This window comes from Palaemon carinicauda, chromosome 22 (genome assembly GCF_036898095.1).
Source record: "Palaemon carinicauda isolate YSFRI2023 chromosome 22, ASM3689809v2, whole genome shotgun sequence".
In the NCBI taxonomy this organism is placed as follows: domain Eukaryota; kingdom Metazoa; phylum Arthropoda; class Malacostraca; order Decapoda; family Palaemonidae; genus Palaemon; species Palaemon carinicauda.
In genome coordinates, this window is record NC_090746.1 from 107459558 (window position 1) to 107483558 (window position 24001).

General features: G+C 43.1%; 1 long non-coding RNA gene across 1 annotated transcript in view; it reads right to left on the reverse strand.

The window, feature by feature from the left end:
- Positions 1-448: 448 nt before the first annotated feature.
- Positions 449-24001, reverse strand: part of LOC137616227 (uncharacterized) — a 36772-nt gene continuing 13219 nt past the window's right edge. The window contains exons 2-4 of the long non-coding RNA XR_011039351.1: positions 23776-23947; positions 13443-13607; positions 449-645 (exon numbers count right to left, since the gene is read on the reverse strand). This is a non-coding gene — a long non-coding RNA (uncharacterized lncRNA). The remainder of the gene's footprint in view (positions 646-13442; positions 13608-23775; positions 23948-24001) is intronic.

Consider the following 24001-nt stretch of genomic DNA (forward strand, 5'->3'; position numbering starts at 1 on the left):
TTTCAAGTTGCAAAGAAAGTATAACTTAATCTTACGCTTTGTTCTTTGTTGAAATTTTCAAATAAAAAACTGACAGTACCGTATACGATAGTTGAGACTTAATTAGTATAATGTAAAATGAAAACTATATAGCACACACAGAAAAAAAGATTTTAGGATCTATGGAAAAATATTAGTTTTGCAGTTAAAATCTAACAGTTAACTTTAACAGGCAATATCAGGGTACTTAGAGCCTCACTGTTGTACCAACCGTGTGTCACACAATTGTAAAACAAACATGAGAATTCACGTCTCCGGTTTTCCTCTGTGACATTGTCTGTCTTGTAAACATGTTATGTCCTGTTGCCTTGAGGATTTGTATATAAAGGAGAGTGTTCTATAATATTATAACTCAGTTGATTGCATCCTGCCTTTGAGTTCACAACCTTCTCTCGGCCCGTCACACTGTAAACAGATCTACACAATAATCTTCAAAATAATTAATTCTCCCTACATCTAAACTCATGGCACGTATTTTTCCCTTGAAGTCACAGATATTAAATTCCACTTGTACAGAAGAATAGAAGTTTTCCTGTGATTAATGGAAATCGCCATTATATCTGCCTTCAATCATTTGTTAATCGCAATAAAGCCACCAACTGCATCCTGAAAAAAAAAAAAAACTGAATTAGTCCTTTTTCAATTTAGGACAAATAAAACGCTTTGATGAGCAAACTGGAACCTAATCAAATATCATATAAAAGCTGTTACCAGAGATTATATATATATATATATATATATATATATATATATATATATATATATATATATATATATATATATATATATATATATATATATATATATATATATATATATATATAAAATATTTTCATAGCCATTCTTTCATGAAAATCAATGGAAACAAGCACATATACGTTCAATGGATTTAGTTTATAAATATGTTTGATCATGTGATCTAAATGAATAATTCATATTTAATATAAACAAAACATATTTCACTCCTAATTTTGCTAAAAATAGTGATCTGAGATGAAAACTAGCTTTAAAAAACGAAAATTAGGGTATAAATTGGTATGCATAATTTGTCTATAAACTATAAAGGGCTTTCAAGTAAATGATGGAGTTGCAATTAAAATATTAGAAAACTCAAAACTTCTAGATATGGAAATAATTGATTTATTGGTATCAATTAGTTAATTATTATAGTTTCTATTACTATTGCTACAAATTGAATAACATGAATTAGTAAACTGTCCAATTTGAAAAAAAAAAAAATCGAAGTTATACAAATATTAAATTTTAATATTAAACTGATTTGTTAATGTAACTTTCATGTACATAACTTTCACTTCAAAATTCCTAATCAGTTGCAAGAGTTTCATCAAGGTAGGTCTCATCTATGCCAGTTTCAAATTCTAAGAAAAGAGACCGGGAATAAATATGAGCCTTATCTAAAACGGTTGTTCATTTCTACTATAATTTTTTTAAAAAGAAACTCGTCTATAACATAGGAAGATAATTGTCCAATCTTTACTCTTTCATATAACCATATGTGATCAAGTTATTGAACAGGGAGAGCAGCGTAAGATTTAATTCACTGTGCAAGTTCATCTTATACAATTTCATGTACCATACATGAAAACTACCCACCCAAGCCAAATACTAACAAAGCACTAGTAATAAGATTTAATCTAAACATCGTCCCCTTAATATAAGCTAAAGTAACCAGTCTTGTGAAGTATTTTTAAGCACCTGATATTAAGACTACTTTAGAAAAATGTATGTATATATATATATATATATATATATATATATATATATATATATATATATATATATATATATATATATATACATGTATATATACTGTATATATATAAATATACACTATTTATATATATATATATGTATATATATATATATATATATATATATATATATATATATATATATATATATATATATATATATATATATATATATATATATATATATATGACAAATTCGTAGATAATTTGTATTTTTCCTAACCATACAAACCTTAGCTATTTAATTAGGGTATTACTTTCGGCGTAGCTGAAACGACGAGCCATTAGATTTTTAACGAGGGTTTACTACCCTCTCGCTAGTTAGCGAGGGGGTAGGGAAGGGTAGCTAGCTACCCACCGGTGAATAGCTCACTTTGCTTAGAGGTAGGACTTCCCGGGGGATGGGGCTGGCGGGCAAGTTTGATTAAATAGCTAAGGTTTGTATGGTTAGGAAAAATACAAATTATCTACGAATTTTTCATTTGTTCCGTAACCAAAATACAAACCACGCTATTTAATTAGGGTGACTTAACCCTTAGGTAGGGTGGTAAGTCCCAGCCGTACTGGCTCGGTATCTGAGTGTGTAGAACTCAAGATAAGGAGTCCCTGCACCTCGCAAGTGCCTTGCTCTGCAAGGACCGCGGCCTACGTAAGCTAGTGTGTGAAGGAGTGAAGTGTGACTCGTCCTAGGAAGTTGACCTGGAGTCCTTTAGATGGAAATCTAGGTTAGGACGATCCCAATACCACCTCGTAAGGGTATGGGGACGTGACAGTATTAACTCGATACTAGGAACACAAGGAAACATGGTTTACCTGCAGTGGTTTGAGGTTAGCTGTGCAGAGAACCCAGGATGCTGCTTTCCCCAAGAGAGGGGAGAATGAAGAAAAGAATAAGGGCCAGGCATACCTTTTCATACATGCAGACTAAAACCGGGTAACAATGCCCTCAACCTCCTGCAACTTGTCCATTAAGGAGCCTGAGGTTTAAACCAGCTGTTGTGCAGCCACCACAGGGCCGATAGAGAATGTATCGAGCCTCCTGTGGGTCACGTCTTGCAGGTAGTGGGCTGTGAAGGTCGTTTGACGCTTCCACACCCCTGCTTGTAGAACCTGCGTCACAGAGTAATTACTCTTGGATGCCAGGGACGTGGCGATGCCTCTGACATCGTGCGCCCTAGGGCGACGTGACGGAGGGGGGTCAGGATTCTGGGAATGGAGGATAACCCTGCAAATCCAAGCTGAGATTGTATTCTTAGTGACCCTCCTCTTCGTCCTTTCTGTGCTCACGAACGATGCTTGCACTCGAGGACGGATTTCAGCTGTTCTCTTAAGGTAGAGCCTCAGACTCCTTACTGGGCACAGTAGGAGATGGTCTGGGTCATCTGTTACAGAACGGAGACTCGAGATCCGGAAGGAATCGAACCGGGGGTCCGGAACTCCTGGATTCTGAGTCTTAGCTACAAACTCAGGGACGAATCTGAACGTTACCTCCCCCCATCTCCTTTAATGGGCGATGTCATACGAGAGACCATGAAGTTCGCTGACTCGCTTGGCCGAGGCCAAAGCAAGCAGGGACACCGTCTTCCAAGTCAGGTGGCGATCAGAAGCCTGGCGTAATGGTTCGAAAGGTGGTCTCTTAAGAGACCTGAGGACTCGAACCACGTTCCATGGAGGAGGTCTCACTTCCGACTGGGGGCAGGTAAGTTCATAACTTCGTATGAGTAAAGAAAGTTCCAGCGAGGAGGAAATGTCCATTCCTTTGAGCCTGAAGGCAAGACTTAAGGCTGAGCGATAGCCTTTCACTGCCGAGACTGAAAGGCACATTTCTTCCCGCAAATACACGAGGAACTCCGCTATTGCTGGAATAGTGGCATCGAGTGGAGAGATACCCCCTTCCACGACACCAACCACAGAAGACTCTCCACTTTGCCTGGTAGACACCTGCGGATGACTTTTGCAGGTGTCGAGACATCCTTTCCGCAACTTGTTTCGAAAAGCCTCTATCTGTGAGAACACGCTGGATAGTCTCCAGGCATGAAGTCGTAGCGAAGCTAAGGCTTTGTGGAAGATGTTGGCATGTGGTTATCTGAGTAGCTCGTGTCGAGGAGGAAGTTCTCTCGGGAGTTTCGTCAGGAGCTGCAGAAGGTCCGGGAACCACTCTGCGTGATGCCATAGCAGAGCTATTAAGGTCATTGAAAGGTTGACCGATATTCTGGTCTTGTTGAGTACTCTTCTCATCAGACAGAACAGGGAAAAGGCGTAGACGTCGATGTTTTCCCACCGTTGTTGAAAGGCATCTTGCCAGAGTGCCTTGGGGTCCGGGACTGGGGAGCAGTACAGCGGGAGCTTGAAATTCAAGGCTGTCGCGAACAGATCCACCGTCGGGGAACCCCACAAAGTCAGGACTTTGTTGGCTACTAGATGATCCAAAGACCATTCGGTACTCACTATCTGAGATGCCCTGCTCAAACTATCGGCGAGCACATTCCTCTTGCCTGGAATGAAGCGAGCTGATAGTGGAATCGAGTGGACTTCGGTCCATTTCAGTATCTTTACTGCAAGATGGGATAGCTGTTGTGAAAAGGTACCTCCCTGCTTGTTGATGTAAGCCACTACGTGGTGCTGTCGCTCATCACCACCACGCAGTGACCCGCCAGGTACTGTTGGAACTGCTGAAGGGCCAGATTCACGGCTTTCATTTCTAGCAGGTTTATGTGGAGGCACTTTCGGATTCTGACCATAGGCCTGAGGTTCTGTGGTTCAGAACGTGGGGCCCCACCCTTTTATTGAGGCGTCCAAAAACAGCATCAAATCTGGGGGGAGGACGAGAAGATCCACTCCCTTTCGTAGGTTTTCCTCTGTCAACCACCACTGGAGATCCGTCCGTTCCGCAGGACCCATTGGGACCATGATGTCCGGGGAATCGTGTCTTTGATTCCACAGGGACTTGAGTCGCCATTGCAGAGATCTCATCCTGAGGCGACCATTTGGAGCTAGACGGGCCAGAGAAGAAAGGTGACCGAGGAGACGTAACCACGATTGGGCTGGGAGTTCTTCTCGTCTGAGGAAAGGAACTGCGACCCTCCTCAGCCTTGCTATCCTGTCGTCTGATGGGAAGGCTTTGTGGAGATTGGTGTCAAAGATCATGCCTAGATATACCAGTCGTTGAGTTGGCAGCAGAGAAGACTTCTCGAGATTTACCATGATCCCTTGATCTTGGCAAAGTCCCAGAAGCTTGTCTCGGTGTCGAAGAAGGGTCGACTCCGAGTCTGCCAGGATCAGCCAGTCGTCCAGATAGCAGAGGAGATGGATGCCGATCCTGGGTGCCCACGAAGAAATCAGTGTGAACACTCTGGTGAAAACCTGAGGTGCTGTGGAGAGACCGAAGCACAGCACCTTGAACTGGTAGATCTTGTTGTCTAGGCTGAATCTTAAGTACTTCCTTGAAGACGGATGGATTGGGATCTGTTAGTACGCGTCCTTCAGGTCCAGTGTACACATGAAGTATTGTGGTCTCACCGCAAGTCTGACCGTGTTCTCCGTCTCCATGCTGAACGGGGTTTGTTTGACAAACCTGTTCAGGGCTGAGAGGTCGATGACTGGTCTCCAGCCTCCAGATGCCTTCTTTATAAGAAAGAGTCGACTAAAGAAGCCTGGGGAACTGTCGACGACCTCCTGGAGAGCGCCCTTCTTCAACATGGTCTGGACCTCTGCCCGTAGGGCTTGACCCCTTACTGATCCCAGGGCAAAGGAGCTCAACGACACTGGAATCGCTGTCAGGGAAGGAAGAGATGTTATGAATGGGACGCGATATCCCTGACTGATTACGGAAATCGTCCAGGAATTGACCCCGAGTTGCTGCCACCTGTCTGCGCAACTTTGAAGGCATCCCCCCACTGGTGGACATGCAGGGGAACTGCCAATCCTAGCGTTTGCGGCCTCGGCCACTCCCTCTAGGATTCTTTCCTCCCCTGGAGGACTTTTTGCCTTTCCTGTCTTTGACAGGAAAGGGCTTCGACACCGTTGCCTTCGCTGCCACAGCCAGTTTTGTTGTCTTGGGCGGGCGAGGTTGTTGAGGTGCCGGAGGTTTATAGGGCTTAGATGTAAAAGCCCTATGGAGGAGGGAGTTCTGGTTGGACTTCCTCCACCTCTCGGCTGCCTGCTCCAAGTCTTTAGGCTCGAACAGGTTCATCCCTAGAAGGGAAGAGTGTCTGAGCCTGCTGACCTCGACGGCTGGGACCTTCACGTGGAACCTCTCAGCCACCGCATCACGACGTTTCAGGATTGAGTTGGCCCACAAGTTCGAGACTTGATGGGCCAGAAACTCAATGGTGCGTGTGCCCTAGAGGAGGAAGGTCTTCAAGGCCTTTCTGGTGCTCTCCTTAGACAAATCTTCGGATCGGAACAAGATGCCAAGAGATACCAGCCAGAGGTCAAGCCACGAAGTAGCCTGCATGGCACACTTCACAACTTTCTCCTGGCTTATGATCTCAGTCGCCGAGAAAGTCACCTGCCGGCTGGAGAGTCTCTCATGAGGGACTCCCTTAGTAAGCTCTTCCCCAGAGTGGTGAAGGGGAAGAGCTAAACAAGCCTCCTCCAAGATCTCGAAGTACCTCCTCTGTTGGACGCGAGGAGGCGGGAGGAGTTTGTTGCCAGCCGTGGAACGGCTGGAGGAAGCAAGCTCGGAGAGCTGGCCCTCGACCTTATCCCTGGCACTCTTCACCCCCTGGGACCAGGGCAAAGCTGCACTGGCCTTAGTGGGCTTCTGAATGCCAAAGACTCTGTCCAGGACCGTGTCCTTGCCCTCGCGGGGAGGCATCTCAGGATCGGGGATCCTGTTGAGATGCCTCATCAGAGTCAAGACTTGCCAGAAGGCATGCTCTGACTCTAATGGCTCCCCTCCTGGTGAACTGGCAGCGAAGTCTCCCGTCCCCAAAGGCTCTTCTCGGGGGGACACGTTGACGTTCTTCGCGGGTCTAGTAGGTTCTGGATGGATCCTTGAGGATGACTTGGGAACAGTCTTGGAATCCCTGGGTTCCCTCCTGGGAGGAATACAGGACTCCAACAACGACGTCTGAGGGGTCCTCTCTGCTCCCACCTGGGACGATTCTCCAGCGCGAGGTGGGGTTTTTCCCATTGGTGCGATGGAAGAACGCCTCACCTCGTCTGATTCCCCCGAGGATGGAAAATGCTAGTCCACGGGAGAGAAAACGTCTGGGGAGGAGAGGGAGCCTTCCTCAAGGATGTCCGAGGGGCCAGCTTGACCCTTGGGGAAGTAACCACGGTTTCTACTCCTCTCTTTCTCTTCAGTGGGGTCGGAGCCGCCATAGTTTTGAGCCCCATCTCAGCGAAGGCAGGTTTGACAGCCTGCATAACAGCTCTGATGAGGGATGCAAACCATGGCTGCTTACTGACAGCAGCGCTTTCAGAGACTCCCTCTTAAGGGAAGGGGATCGGTGATCCTTAGGAGTAGACACAACTGCTGGACCTGCCTGGAATGAAAGGGAAGAAGGAGGTTGGTTCCTGGACCCATCTGGCGATTTCCCTCCCTCCGGTTGGTCTGCGCTTATGGGGGGGGGAAGCCGTGAGGATGACCTGGCTACTCTTGTTCCTGTAGGCTCGCGTGGTGGCTCGCGCGGTCGCTGTGCCTCCCGATCACGCTGGGGATCGTGCTGGTGATCGCGCGATGGAATCCTACTACGATCGCGCTCGGCGATCGGTCGCGCGCATGCGGGCGCGTGAGCGCGGGAGCACGGGGATGATGGCGTTGGCACGCATTAGAGCGATGGAGCGTTGGCGAGCGATGGCGCGCAGACGAGTGATGGCGCGCAGGCAAGCGATGGCGCGCAGACGAGCGATGGCGCGCAGGCGAGCGATGGGGCGCAGGCGAGCGATGGTGCGCAGGCGAGCGATGGCGCGCAGGCGAACGATGGCACGTAGGGCGCACAGGAGAGCGACTGCGCACAGGAGAGGGTGCGCGCGGGCGCGTAGGGGATCTCCCGGATGGCGAGAGGGCGCGTGGGCGCACTGGAGAATGATGGCGCGTAGGTGTAGGAGCGCGCGGGCGCTCAGAAGATCGAGGGCGCGCAGAAGTATGATCCGATGCATCAGGAAGCGCAGGCGGAGGTGCAAGGGATTGCATGCGTGAAGGAGATGGTTCGTGAGCGCGTTGGTGAGCAGGATCTCGGCGAGCTCAAGGCGAGCGCCCACGCGCAGGGGTGTTCCCCCTAGCGCGTGGGCGAACAGGAGGGCGCGCAGCAGGGTCTGGAGTCTGCGCGCAATGGCGCGTAGGAGATGGCTGACGCTGAAGAGAAGGAGAAGCTATAATCTTCCTTCTTGTGCCCAGATCCGGAGATCGTGGGCGCGCAGGCGAACGATGGCGTGCAGGCAAACGCTGACGTGCAGGAGAAGAGTGCTGGCGAGAAGGAGATCGTGGGCGTGCAGGAGATCGTGGGCGCGCAGGAGATCGTGGGCGTGCGGGGCGCACATCAGGATGAGGGCGCGCTGCTGTAGGCTGACGAGAAGAAGACCGCTGGCGAACAGGAGAGCTCTGGCGAGCAGGAGAGCGCTTGTGCGCAGGAGAGCACTGGCGAGCAGGTGAGCGCTGGCGAGCAGGAGAGCGCTGAAGAGCAGGAGAACGATGGAGAGAAGTCTCAGCTGCAGGAGGTCTTTGGGGCGTTGTCTCCGAAGATGAAGTTCTACGAATTGAAGGCTTCACTGCAGGAGAGCACTTGCGCGCAATTGCACGCAAGCGTGCAGGAGAACGTTGAACCGCAGGGGATACCTGCCGTTTATGCCCCGAAGGGACCGGTGCCCGTTGGAAAATGGGATGCGTGGGTGCCCAACGCCCGTCAGCAGCCAGGAACGGAGACGGCAGGTCCGAAGGTCTGGCAGGCGAAGGAGAACGATCGGCAGAGAGCTCCAAAGATGCAGCAGCAACGGTCGGAGCACAGCGAGGAGGATCCTCTGCGGGGGACTGCAATGGCGAAGAGCCAAAGAGGCGCCTCCTAACTCCCTTGTGAGGAGAAGGAAGATCTCTACGACAAAGGGGAAGGAGAGCCTTCCGACGAATACGTCCTCTAGGGGCGGCAGGCAGACCATCCTCAGTCCTCCGAAGAGGAGTCTCTGTCAGTGAACTCCCCCGAGGGGGATTTTCAACTGCAGGAGAGACCGTGGGACTTAGCTCCATCGGGAACCAAGGCAGGGGTTAGACCCAACTCGTTGGAGGCCCCTGCCACAAGAACGTCGACGATAGACAGAGGGTCAACCTCCGCTATCACCGGCGACTGTTTGACGCAGCCCCCAACTGGATTAAGTCAAACAGGGCTTCCCTGGAGGGCGAGCCCTTAAGCCCCAAGGAAGCCCAAAGCTGCAACAAATCATCTTTATTTACAGAATTATAAGATAAATCCTCCCCCGAGGGAGGAGGAGGAGCTGCCTCGCTATGGGAGGCAACTCCCTCTCCCGTACCCCGAGGTCGGTCAACAAAAGAACGGCTTACGCTACCACTCGACGGTCTCTGGGAAGAGGCCGCTCGAGCGGGAGCTTCGGGCTACGGAAGAAGAATCCCTGGATTTTTCTTTCTTCAAGGAAACTCTTGAAGGAGAAAGATCCCTTTTGGACTTCTTCCGGCGCCGGGAAAACCTCTCCCACTGGGAGGTAGACCACTCCCTACACTCACTGCAAACTTTGTCCTTGTCACAACGTTGGCCCCTGCAGAACGGACATAAGGTGTGGGGGTCAGTTTCGACTGCCAACATATAAGTGCCACAAGGGCGGTCAGGTAATCCGGGGCACTTCCGCATAATGATAGAGGCCAACTTCCAAACACACACTGAAAGAAAAAGCAAAAAGATTAAGGCTGTCAATAAGCGAGGGTGAGAGCAGACACGTCTGTTCATCACCCGAGCCAAAAGCAAAGAGAGCTATTCACCGGTGTGTGTGAGGGGGGGAGGGGTAGCTAGCTACCCCTCCCTACCCCCTCGCTAACTAGCGAGAGGGTAGTAAACCCTCGTTAAAACTCTAATGGTTCGTCATTTCAGCTACACTGAAAGTAATACCCTAATTAAATAGCGTGGTTTGTATTTCGGTTACGGAACAAATATATGTTTGTGTATATATATATATATATATATATATATATATATATATATATATATATATATATATATATATATATATATATATATGTATCCATCCATATACCAAGGCACTTCCCCCAATTTTGGGGGGTAGCCGACATCAACAAGAAACAAAACAAAAATGGGGACCTCTACTCTCTACGTTCCTCCAGCCTAACCAGGGACCCAGCCGAGTTCAGCTGGTACTGCTAGGGTGCCACAGCCCACCCTCCCACATTTTCCACGACAGATGAAGCTTCATACTGCTGAGTCCCCTACTGCTGCTACCTCCGCGGTCATCTAAGGCACCGGAGGAAGCAGCAGGGCCTACCGGAACTGCGTCACAATCGCTCGCCATTCATTCCTATTTCTAGCACGCTCTCTTGCCTCTCTCACATCTATCCTCCTATCACCCAGAGCTTTCTTCACACCATCCATCCACCCAAACCTTGGCCTTCCTCTTGTACTTCTCCCATCAACTCTTGCATTCATCACCTTCTTTAGCAGACAGCCACTTTCCATTCTCTCAACATGGCCAAACCACCTCAACACATTCATATCCACTCTAGCCGCTAACTCATTTCTTACACCCGTTCTCAGCCTCACCACTTCGTTCCTAACCCTATCTACTCGAGATACACCAGCCATACTCCTTAGACACTTCATCTCAAACACATTCAATTTCTGTCTCTCCATCACTTTCATTCCCCACAACTCCGATCCATACATCACAGTTGGTACAATCACTTTCTCATATAGAACTCTCTTTACATTCATGCCCAACCCTCTATTTTTTACTACTCCCTTAACTGCCCCCAGCACTTTGCAACCTTCATTCACTCTCTGACGTATATCTGCTTCCACTCCACCATTTGCTGCAACAACAGACCCCAAGTACTTAAACTGATCCACCTCCTCAAGTAACTCTCCATTCAACATGACATTCAACCTTGCACCACCTTCCCTTCTCGTACATCTCATAACCTTACTCTTACCCACATTAACTCTCAACTTCCTTCTCTCACACACCCTTCCAAATTCTGTCACTAGTCAGTCAAGCTTCTCTTCTGTGTCTGCTACCAGTACAGTATCATCCGCAAACAACAACTGATTTACCTCCCATTCATGATCATTCTCGCCTACCAGTTTTAATCCTCGTCCAAGCACTCGAGCATTCACCTCTCTCACCACTCCATCAACATACAAGTTAAACAACCACTGCGACATCACACATCCCTGTCTCAGCCCCACTCTCACCGGAAACCAATCGCTCACTTCATTTCCTATTCTAACACATGCTTTACTACCCTTGTAGAAACTTTTCACTGCTTGCAACAACCTTCCACCAACTCCATATAACCTCATCCCATTCCACATTGCTTCCCTATCAACTCTATCATATGCTTTCTCCAGATCCATAAACGCAACATACACATCCTTACCTTTTGCTAAATATTTCTCGCATATCTGCCTAACTGTAAAAATCTGATTCATACAACCCCTACCTCTTCTAAAACCACCCTGTACTTCTAAGATTGCATTCTCTGTTTTATCCTTAATCCTATTAATCAATACTCTACCATACACTTTTCCAACCACACTCAACAAACTAATACCTCTTGAATTACAACACTCATACACATCTCCCTTACCCTTATATAGTGGAACAATACATGCACAGACCCAATCCACTGGTACCATTGACAACACAAAACACATATTAAACAATCTCACCAACCATTCAAGTACAGTCACACCCCCTTCCTTCAACATCTCAGCTTTCACACCATCCATACCAGATGCTTTTCCTACTCTCGTTTCATCTAGTGCTCTCCTCACTTCCTCTATTGTAATCTCTCTCTCATTCTCATCTCCCATCACTGGCACCTCAACACCTGGAACAGCAATTATATCTGCCTCCCTATTATCCTCAACATTCAGCAAACTTTCAAAATATTCCCCCCACCTTTTCCTTGCCTCCTCTCCTTTTAACAACCTTCCATTTCCATCTTTCACTGTCTCTTCAATTCTTGCGCCAGCCTTCCTTACTCTCTTCACTTCTTTCCAAAACTTCTTCTTATTCTCTTCATATGACTGACCCAGTCCCTGACCCCACCTCAGGTCAGCTGCCCTATTTGCCTCACGTACCTTGCGCTTTACTTCCACCTTTTTCTCTCTATATTTTTCATACTTCTCTATACTATTACTCTGCAGCCATTCTTCAAAAGCCCTCTTTTTCTCTTCCACTTTTACCTTCACTCCTTCATTCCACCATTCACTGCCCTTCCTCATGCTGCCTCCAACCACCTTCTTGCCACATACATCACTTGCAATCCCAACAAAATTTTCTTTTGCTAACTTCCACTCCTCCTCTAAATTACCAGTTTCTCTTACTCTCACCTCGTCATATGCCATTTTCAACCTTTCCTGATATTTACTTTTTACCCCCGGTTTTATTAGCTCTTCAACCCTCACTAGCTCCCTTTTACATCCACCCACTCTATTCCCCCACTCTTTTGCTACACCTAATTTTCCTTCCACCAAAAAATGATCAGACATACCGTTAGCCATACCCCTAAACACGTGCACGTCTTTCAATCTTCCAAACATTCTTTTAGTTATCAACACATAATCCATTAATGCCCTTTCTACTACTCTTCCATTTGCCACTCTTACCCATGTATACTTATTTTTATATTTCTTTTTAAAAAAGCTAGCACTTATTACCATCTCTTGTTCAACACACATATCTACCAGTCTCTCACCACTCTCATTTTCACCTGGTACGCCATACTTCCCAATGACACCTTATACTTCTCCAGCGCCCACTCTAGCATTTAAGTCACCCATGACAACTACATAATTCCTTCTACCCAGTCCTTCTACACACCTAGTTAATTCATTCCAGAACTCATTCCGCTCTTCTTCACTTTTCTCACTACCTGGCCCATACGCACTGACAAACGCCCAACATTCCCTACTCAACCTAACCCTTACCCACATTAACCTAGATGATATCTCCTTCCATTCCACTACTTTACCTGTCATCCATTCACTCAGCAATAAAGCCACACCCTCTCTCGCTCTTCCCCTTTCAATCCCAGACACTCTACCAGACATTTCACCAAACATCACTTCACCCTTTCCTTTCATCTTTGTCTCACACAAGGCCAATACATACATATATATATATATATATATATATATATATATATATATATATATATATATATATATATATATATATATATGTATATATATATGTATATATATATAAATATATCTATATATATCTATATATCTATATATATATATATATATATATATATATATATATATATATATATATATATATACATATATATATATATATATATATATATATATATATATATATATATATATATATATATATTCATTACCTATTCTATAACCTAACTGAGGTGTAAACTTATGAAAAAAATTACGAAAATTTTAACTAATCTTTAAACTGATGTGAGTTGAATCTTACAGCCTCCAGCCCTATAATCAGTTTTGATTTAGACATGAATAACTTAATATTGTGCCATCAGCGATCCTTTAGCTTCCATCTCTTTCCCATATTATTAGGTGAATAGGGTTTTCCACAAGTAACTTTCGGCTTTTGGGTTTCAAATGTGCAGGTTAATACACGCATCTGTAAGAAAAATAAAGAATCCTTACTCCAGATGTTTTCACCTTCAAGTAGTAAAGCGACATGATACTTAATATGCTGCATAAGAGTCACTTTTTAGGATTATCCATTAAGATAACTAGCATATTCAACTACATCTCTACAGATCAAGATAACAAACACTTTGAACCTTAAATTTGTCCATGATGTTATGTTCTTAATAAAAATATCTGAAGGAAACAGTTTTTATACCTTAAATTTGACCATGATGTTATGTTCTTAACAAAAATATCTGAAGGAAACAGTTTTTATAATCAGTTTGTAAAAAAAAAAAGGTAGACAAAGTTCAGCATGGATAATCATTCGAAACTATAATAGCAACCATGTATAATATGTGATTGCTACTTTCATCAATCCTATTCTTTAAACAATGATTTTATGAATATAATTTTTGATAAGAGTAACAGTACCATCATTGCATTGGTAATATTGTATTTGAAGTATTAATAAGTTAATGAAATTAAAATCTAACAGTTATATACGGGAATAGATAATTAGATATAATGATTGATTGATTTAAAGTTTTCAGGCATCCTGACATCTAAGGTCATTGACGCCGATATCATTTAGTCTACATATATATAAAGAAAAATATACGAATATTCAATTAAAACCATAAAAGTTTAATGTCATTGTAAAAGTTAGATAGTTTTCAGAAGACCTGCTTCTGAAATAAATCTAAAAATGCCACTTGCATAGTAGGAAACATTATGTCCAAGAATCTTGGCAAGGATGAACCTGCTACCCTCATCTCGAGCCTCAAATAAATATCTATTCCTTAAGTTATTATAATTGGGGCATTCGGTCAACAAATGCCTCACTGTTAGAGGTACCAAGCAGTCCTCACAATATGGTTGGTGTTGGCCCTTCAGCAGAAACTCGTGTGTCAACCGAGTGTGGCCAATACTAAGACGACAAAGAGACGTCTCCCATTTTCGGGCCATCATGTCATACCTCCAAGGAGATATGACATTTGTTACTTCTCTCATTTTATTCCCATCTAGACTATCCCAGTGCTGTTGCCATTTATTGCAAAGCAATTTCTTGATGTTAGGTAAGAAGTCATTATAGGGAATGTGATACCTTCTTAGTACCAATTCTGATGCTGCATTCTTCGCCAATGAATCTGCCTTCTCATTCCCACACACACCTACATGTGCTGGAACCCAACAAAATCGAACCATTATATCTCTCCTTCCAATAATAAAAATCCATTCTAAAATCTTTAAAACTAGAGGGTTACTAGAATTAAAAACTTCTAAAGCTTGAAGGACACTTCTTGCATCACTAAAAATGGTAAAATTACCCTCCTTTTCCAATGCTATTTTCTCAACAGCGGTTAGTATGCCATACAGTTCGGCAGTAAATATTGAAGCTGTTTGAGGAAGTGCACCTCTACAATTAAAACCATTATTATGTACTCCAAATCCAACGCCAGCATCAGATTTGGAGCCATCAGTATATATAAAAGTTGATCCCCTATGTACTTCAACATGTTCCATAAACAGAGACCTGGATTCTAAGTCAGTCATATTCTTCTTAACTCCAATAAAATATTTACAAAAAGATATCTCTGGTAATATCCATGGAGGCGTTGATGATACCTTAAATGGAAGCACCTTGATTCTAATTATATCAAGACTGTTTAAAAACTGTTTCACCCAAACCCATAAGGTTGAGGAGATTTTGGGTACAACTCTGAAAGGCTAGAGAATTGTTGAGTCTTTGCAATCTAAACCAATACCGAATAATAGTAGAAATTCGGTAAAGATCTAGAGGTAACTCTCCAGCATCAACAAGGAGACTTGGTATAGGTGAGGATCTAAACGCTCATGTGGAAAATCTAATACCACCACGATGTATTGAATCTAATATCTTTAATCAACTTGGGGTGGCTGAGGAGTATATTTAACATCCGTAACTGATTTTGGAAAAAATCAAGGCCTTGTATAATTTCAAAATAGTATTGCGGTCTGCCCCCCCATGATGTATGGGACAATACTTTTAAAATAATCAGAACATCGAGACATTTAGCTTTTAATGCTTTTAAGTGAGAAACCCATGTAAGCCTACAATCAAATATCAAACCTAAAAATTTAGCTTCACTTGCACATGGTATCCGTTGACCTTTAATGTATATATCAGGGTCTGAATGTACTCCCCTGATACGACAAAAATGGACAATAGTTGTTTTACTTGTCAAGAACTTAAATCCATTCATATCGGCCCACTGGATAATTTTGTCAACTGAGAGTTGTATTTTTCTCTCAACCATTGCCATTCTAGCTCCAGCAAATGATATTGAGAGATTATCCACAAATAATGTTGAGAGAACATCCCGGGGAATGACTGAGGATATCCAATTAATTGCTAGTGCAAAAAGGGTTACACTCAGCACACTCCCCTGAAGAACTCCTTCTTCCTGACACTTATTCTCTGATAGAGCTTCCCCCACTCTCACTTGAAAAACTCTATTTGAAAGAAATGCCTGAACAAATAGTGGCAGCTTTCCTCTCAATCCCAATTCATGAATTGTTTTAAGTATACCATATCTCCAAGTGGTATCATATGCCTTTTCAAGGTCAGAAAAGACTGTCACATGGTGCTGTTTGGAAGCAAAGGCTTCACAAATAGAGGACTCAAGTCTTATCAACACATCAGTCGTTGAGTGCATTTTTCTGAATCCACATTGAGTCGGTGATAAAACACCCTTCTTTTCAAGGTACCACATCAGTCTTGCATTGACCATCTCCATAATTTTACATAAACAAGATGTCAATGCAATAGGTCGGTACTTTACTGCTAAAAACTTGTCCTTACCGGGTTTTAAAAAGGCTAAAATAATGGCTAGTTCCCAAACACTTGGATAACTATGATCATGCCATATTCTATTAATAATGCTTAAAATAAATAACTTTGTATTAAAATGTACAGGGGCTGTATTGTTACAAGTGGAAAGTGCCAAATCATATTCCCTTTTGGTGAAAGGAGAATTATATGACTCTTCCCTTCCTGTTGCAAAATTTAAAATTTCTTTTCTTCAATGCTCCTGTACTGGTGACCAGGAGCTGCTACACTCTTGCACGATACATTTCCTTCAGTCAAATACTGAACATTTACTTTCAACACTGGTGGTGAGTTTGGGGTGAATTTGCCTGCAATCTTTTTTACTTTCCTCCATACAGAAGATGGTGGTGTTCTACTACTAATGGAGGAAACAAAAGCCACCCAAGATTGGCGTCTAGCTTCTTTCATGGCACGACGGAACTGTGCTCTACACTTTTTGTACGTTATCAAATTTTCATCCGTACGGCGTCTACGCAATCAAGTCAGAGATTTTCTGTTGACTTTGTGCAAGGCTGTTAATTCTGAAGACCATCACGGGACTGGTCGTCTTTTGAATAGTCCTGTGGTTTTGGGGATCGAATTTATTCCTGCTGTATGGAGAGTTCCATTCAGTGGGTCTATGGCATCATCAATACTTTCAAACTGTTCTGCACTACCTTTGATTTCACTTAGCTCACAAAATTCAACCCAGTCTGCCTTGTCAAGATTCCATTGTGGCGATCTTTGTAAAGGCGGACCCTTGTTGGTGTTTATAATGATTGGTGCATCATCACTAGTATGCCAATCATCTAATGTCCTCCAATCAAAATCAAGAAGGCAGTTAGAGCTTGCAATTGAAAGGTCAATGCATGACAAGATACCCGTTTGAACATGAAAGTGCGTGGGCTCTCCTGTATTAAGGAGTCCCACATCCTCATTCTCCACAATTGATGAGATAATATTGCCCCTTGTGTTTACCAAAACATCACCCCATAAAGGATGTCTACCATTCATATCTCCCAGTAAGAGAAATGGTTGAGGGAGTTGTTGAATTACCTCTGCTAAATCATCATATAGAATATTATCATTTGGAGGTAAGTACAGAGAGCATATTGTATATTTTCTCCCCATATCAATCTGCACAACCACTGCCTGCAGGGTTGTACATATAGACCTAGGTATTTGGGGAACATCTCGACGAACGTACATGAGACTTCCGCCATGGCTCCCTGCTTGATGATTATATGGTGTTCTATAGCTAACATACTCTCAAGGACTAGGAGTGTTAGCATCAAGCATACTTTCCTGTAGACAAACAATTATGGGGGAATGTTTATGAATTAGGAGCTTAAGTTCTTCAAATTTCGCCCTTAAACCCTGACAGTTCCATTGCAAAATGGATGAGAAAACTATGGATTATTTCTGGTAGACATATTGGATGAGGTCTTCCCATTAGTAGTTTTTAATCTAACATTATTTCCAGTAAGTTTCTTCAGAGATGGTCTTGTTATGTTGGGTTTTACGTTTGTGTTTTTCTTTGTATCCTTTTGATCTATTTGTTGAGGTGGATGGTGGACCTCAACTTGAATTTCTGATTTATTTAAATTGTCTTCTGGTTGATCGGAAACATCAACAGACAAAACATCATATTTATTTGATGTCATAACTCTAATATTTCTTATGGAAGTGGGTGAGAGAGATGAAGGGGTCTCTCTTTTACGATTAATAGGTTTTGAGTTACCAGGTTTTTGTACCTTCCCCACAACAGGTATACCTGATAACTTGGTTTCAGGTGGAATCTCCAATAAATCAAGCTAGGATATGGCCTGGGAGAGGTTAGTACTATCCTTTGTAATGGGGGACAAAGGTTTGATAGTGGTGGGCAATGTCTTTTGGTTGATACTCAATGATAATCTTTAGGAGATGTTCTTGTCTTGTGCAGCACTTTTTCAATGGATGGGGAATTCCTTTTTCGAGAACTACCTACAGTAGTAGGTGGGTGAGATGATTCCCGGGGAACTTTTTCTCCTGTTTTTAATGTCTTTACATAAGTATTAAATTTATTTAATAATCTCTTGGCATGCCCCACGCTTACATGTTCAATAATTGATTTATTGAGGGCAGCCTCTTCTAACTTATAAAACTGGCAGCTCCTATCATTAGATTTATGATTAGAGTTGCAGTTTAAGCACCTTGCCTCAAGTGTACATTCCCCATGGTAAATATTGGAGCAAGTATTACAGATTTTATCATTCTTGCAAACTTTGGAAGGATTCCCAAATTTAAAGCAATTCTAACATTGTAGTGGCTTCTGTTTAAAAGGTTGAACTCTAATCCTTTCATTTTCAATGTCTATGTGGAAAGGTACATCAGCATCCCGTCAAGTAAGAACAATCATTGATGTTCCAGGTACTTTATGTACTTTCCACACTGATAGTGGACACATAGCCAATATCTCCTCTTCGGTAAATTCATATAGATCCCTATTGAAAACCACTCCCCTTCCATAGCTAGAGTTTAGATGGGGTTTGACGTTCAATTTTATATCATCATTTACTGTCTTCAAATTGAACAATATAACAGATAGTGTGTATGACTTGGCCTTTATCAAGTAACTTTTCTTACCGAATCGAGATATATCTATAGGGGTGATCGTTCCTACCTTCCTCTGAAGATATTTGCAGATCTTGATATAATTTTCCGTACCTTCTGTAGATTGAGCAAGAAGCCACATTGGTGGTTTTGGCTTTCTTTGGGGTGCCCCATCATACAGAGCACCCTTGATACTCATATTACCTACTTTAATATTAACAATGTTACGGCTTGCATTAAATGCTTCCTCGTGAAAATTAAATGATAACCAAGAATCCCAATTATCATCTTGAAGTTTCATTCTAATTTCTTTTTATTAATCCGTAACACTCAAATATTTTATGTAGCACATCATAATTAGCTTCTAATGGGATTTGGGTAACGTGCAGGACATTCAGTTTTCCTGTGTTGCCCAAATTACCCTTTTTTCGAATGTTTAAAAAATAGTCCTTTTTAGTTCCTACATCGTCAATGGAATTTTCTTTAAATGAATTGCCAGAGATCGTCAACAGTGCCGGGGGCGAGACAGCATATCCAGGGTAGGTGGGGTCGTTGTCATCAGAATCCATTAGCATAAAGAAAAGAGAAGTGATATTTTGAATAGTTTGATTTACCTGCTTGAGAACATTAAGGCGTCACATATTGGGAAGGAAATTTGCACTCTCTACTACTGGCACAGTGAGAGTATACTTCCCAGATGGTCCACTCCATACCCTACCCGAAGGATAGCATCAAAACAGATATAGAGGCACAGGTGTAAGCTGAACTCGCTTGTTAGGACTGAGACCAAGAAACTATGGAATCATCCTCCCCATATCTGTAATGACGGGCTTCCGACCAAAAGCCGAGAGTCCTACCAGAAGCATTGGATCCCCTGGATTCTGAAGACCCAACACTTGAAAATAGTTCCGCCAAAAAGGTCCAAACCATCTTCGGGATGGCTGAGATCATCCAATACTCTCACATATAGCTTTGAGCACAAACCCTCCCAACCGTGACACATTCCCCATTCATCAAAGCAGGTAGCAATACCGGATGTAGAAACATCCGCCCCAGCGGCAATAACAGATGTAGAAACATCCATGCCATAAAAAAAGAAAAAAAAATAATAATAAACATATATATATATATATATATATATATATATATATATATATATATATATATATATATATATATATATATATATATATATATATATATATATATATATATATATATATATAAATATATACACATACATACGGAAAATTTTACTCATAGGGTTGGGACAGCAACATGAAAGAAAGTTTATAATATTAGGAGAAGGTTGAATCAATATAAAGAGGAAGAAAAAGATAAGAAAGAGAGAAATTTAGATTCAAACTGGGGGAGCAATTTCCCCAAGTTCGAGAGCCCTCTTGCCTGTCACCAAGTTTCAGCGCGGGAATAGAATGCCGTGCTGAAGCTCAATGACTTCATCAAGGCATTCTCTCATTAAGAGGGTAGATATGATGAATTTCTTTGGTAGAGATGGAGGGCATTAAAATATTTTCAAAAACTTTAGCTATCTGAAAAGGTTTCAATGAAGTCAGTTTTAGTACTTGGATTCAAAGCCAAAGTTTTAATTTTCTGAAGAATAGTAGCAAGCTAATCATATATAAATTGGTCCTCTCAGCTACTCTCAGACCTTGCTTATTGCTGCCGAAGTGTTGTTAACTAATCTTGTCATGGTACAGCCCAAAATCTGAGCTGGAAGAGAAGCGGTATAATCTTTTAATGTCTACCTGGACAGTTATTTCCATTGAGTACTGTACAGTGAGTACTGTATCGGTATGATTTATTGATAGTGGTTATATGGCACGTTTCTAGAGTCAGGGAGGTGATTCATAACCAAAAATCAAATTAGGAGAAATCCCATCAGATATTGTTAAAATTTGTCTTCGCCGTGTTGTTCTATAATAATACCAGGGCGTAACTCACGGGGGATTTCGACTAAGAGTGCATGTAGAAAGTGCCTCTAGAAGTAGAGCGTCTGGAGTAGCTCATTTATAAAACTATGCATCGTGCTTGCCGCCACCTCTCTGGTGCCTTGCACGTCTATGAGACTCAAGGCGGCTAATGAGGCTCGTCTAGTCAGCTTCAATAGCGATCTGGGAGGAACCCGCCCAGGAAAAGTGCAACCAGGAGGAACTCGACCAGGAGGAGAGTGCAGCCAGGAGAAGTGTGATCATAAGAAGAGTGACCAGGAGAAGCGCGATCAAGAGAAGAGTGACCAGGAGAAGAGTGACCAGGAGAAGAGTGACCAGGAGAAGCGTCGGACCAGGAGAAGCTGACCAGGAGAAACGTAACCAGGAGAAGAGCAACCAAAGAAGTGCGACCAGGAGAAGCGCGACCAGGAGAAGCACGACCAGAATTAGCATGACTAGGTGGAGCACAGTCAGGAAGAGCACAACCAGGAGGAGTCCAACAGGAAGAGCGAGACCAAGAGCAGCACAACCAAGAGCAGCACAACCAGGAGAAGCATGACCAGGAGTAGCGCGACCAGGAGTAGCGCGACCAGGAGTAGCGCGACCAGGAGTAGCGCGACCAGGAGTAGCGCGACCAGTAGGAGTGTGACCAGTAGGAGCGCGACTTATAAAGAGTGTGACCTGTAGGAACCCAACCTGTTGTTGTTATTATTATTATTATTATTATTATTATTATTATTATTATTATTATTACTTGCTAAGCTACAACCCTAGTTGGAAAAGCAGAATGGTATAAGCCCAGGGGCCCCAACAGGGAAAATAGCCCAGTGAGGAAAGGAAAGAAGGAAGAATAAAATATTTTAAGAAGAGTAACATTAAAATAAATATTTCCTATATAAACTATAAAATCTTTAACAAAACAAGAGGAAGAGAAATCAGATAGAATAGTGTGCCTGAGTGTACCCTCAAGCAAGAGAACTCTAACCCAAGACAGTGGAAGACCATGGTACAGAGGCTATGGCAACCAGTAGGAGCCCGACCAGGAATATCGTAATCACAACTGGGTGTAAGACTCTCTTTCTTCGAAGCCCCTAAATGACGATAGAGACTACTCAGGCTACTTCAAAGCCCCCTGGGATGACAAAGGTCTAAAACTCCAAGAACACCAGGAGATGAATCCAAGATGCATCAGAGATCCTCCTCTAAAGAAGAAGGATTAGGATAAGGTTGACCAGCAACCTTGTGAGCATGCTCCAAATTGCTAAGGTGCTCTGGAGTGGACCTCCTGAAGGATGACAATTGGAACTGCAGCTGAGAACATGCTCAAAGTCACTTCCCGTATCTAGAAGCTCCATAATGAACAGGAAGGATGTCAGAGGCATCAGAGATCTTCGTCTGAAGATCAAAGACCAGGACAAGGTTGACAAGCAACCTTGTGAGCATGCTTCGAGGAGCAGGAGAGCTCTGGAGAAGGACCTCCTAAAGGGCAAAGCTTGGAGCTGCAGCATAGAAGTTGCTCGAAGTTACTTGCAGGGTCCAGCTGTTCCAAGAAGATCAGGATGAAGGATGTTGGCCTTGTCCTAGAAGGGCAGTGTCGAGGTAATCCCAAAGCGTCTGAGGAATGTCCTTCTGCAGGAGTGACTGCTAGCGCCTGTATATGCTACATCTTCCACAAAACACTGTAGCAGAACCTAGCGAGTTCATAAGGAACTTTTGATTCGGTCGGCCTGTGCTTAGGAATCTTCCTATCTGCCACAAGTAGCAACAAACTGAAAAGAAAAAACTCCCCTCGTGGGGAAGACTCTGATATCCTAAGGAGAAATGAGAAAACTGTGACGGGCCAAGAGAAGGTCGTGACTCAAAGGCAGTATGAAAGCAACTGAGTAAACTTTATTACAGAACATTCGTTTATATATACATAAACTTCAGGCAAAAATGGCATACAAAACATAACAGGCAATTTCATGTTTAACTGACAAGCTCACCGGTTAACAGTTAACGTTGAGTAAAACAGACATGTTATTTCAGGTTCCTATCAGTGTGAGGGGAGAGTGAAGATACAAGCATAATATATACAAAAAATGAAATGTCGTTACTATGTACGATCGTGTGACACACGGTTGGTACAAAACCCTACCTAGAGGTTTGTTATAGATTAAAGGGAACTTCTCTTTACTGACAGAGGCCACCAGGGAAGGGGAAAGGAAAGAGTCATAGGAAAGAGGTCGAGGATAGGCAACCTATAGGATGACGTCGAGGGACTATCTGATGGTTGTTTAAACCTCATTAAAGTTTTAACTGCCATGTTCCAGCTTTTGCTGTTAGCAATCTCCTATAAGTAAAGGATGATGGTTTGTATTTGTGTAGGAATAATTACAAGTTTGAAGAGAAGCTGAAAGCACCTCTTTGATATTCAGTGGAAAGAATCAAAGTGACTATTCAGTGTACCAGCAGAACGGCAGAGCTTCCTTGCCGCCGACCGCTAACTAACAGCTAATGCTGACACCTCATTAAAAGTTTTTAACTGCTAAGTTCCATCTGCGCTTGAATCAATTCTCATATTAAAGGACGGATGTTTGTATACGGGTAAGAATAAAAGATTTTTTTATAACTCACAGAATCTGTCTTGGGATTCCAGGTCTTTTTCTTTCCTTACCAATGGGTTTCAACTACCTGGAATAGCCCTTCCAATCGCATAACAGTTTCACATATAAACCGATAATTAAAACATTGGCCAACATTAAAAAAATTAAGTTGTCCCTTACCCACATGTAGGAGGTCGAGGACTGAGGTCTTTCTGTAGCTATGGTAAATAATAATTGGAGTCTACTTTCTTCTATTAGGTGATGGTGTAATGTAGCTGCTTCCTGTAGAAAGCTGTGAATCTGTCCATGCCTCTTCCTGTAGAAAGTTGTGAATCTGCCCATGCCTTTTGTTCTGTGGAATTAATATAACTATAATTATAAACAGTATAAAACCGACAAATTGGGA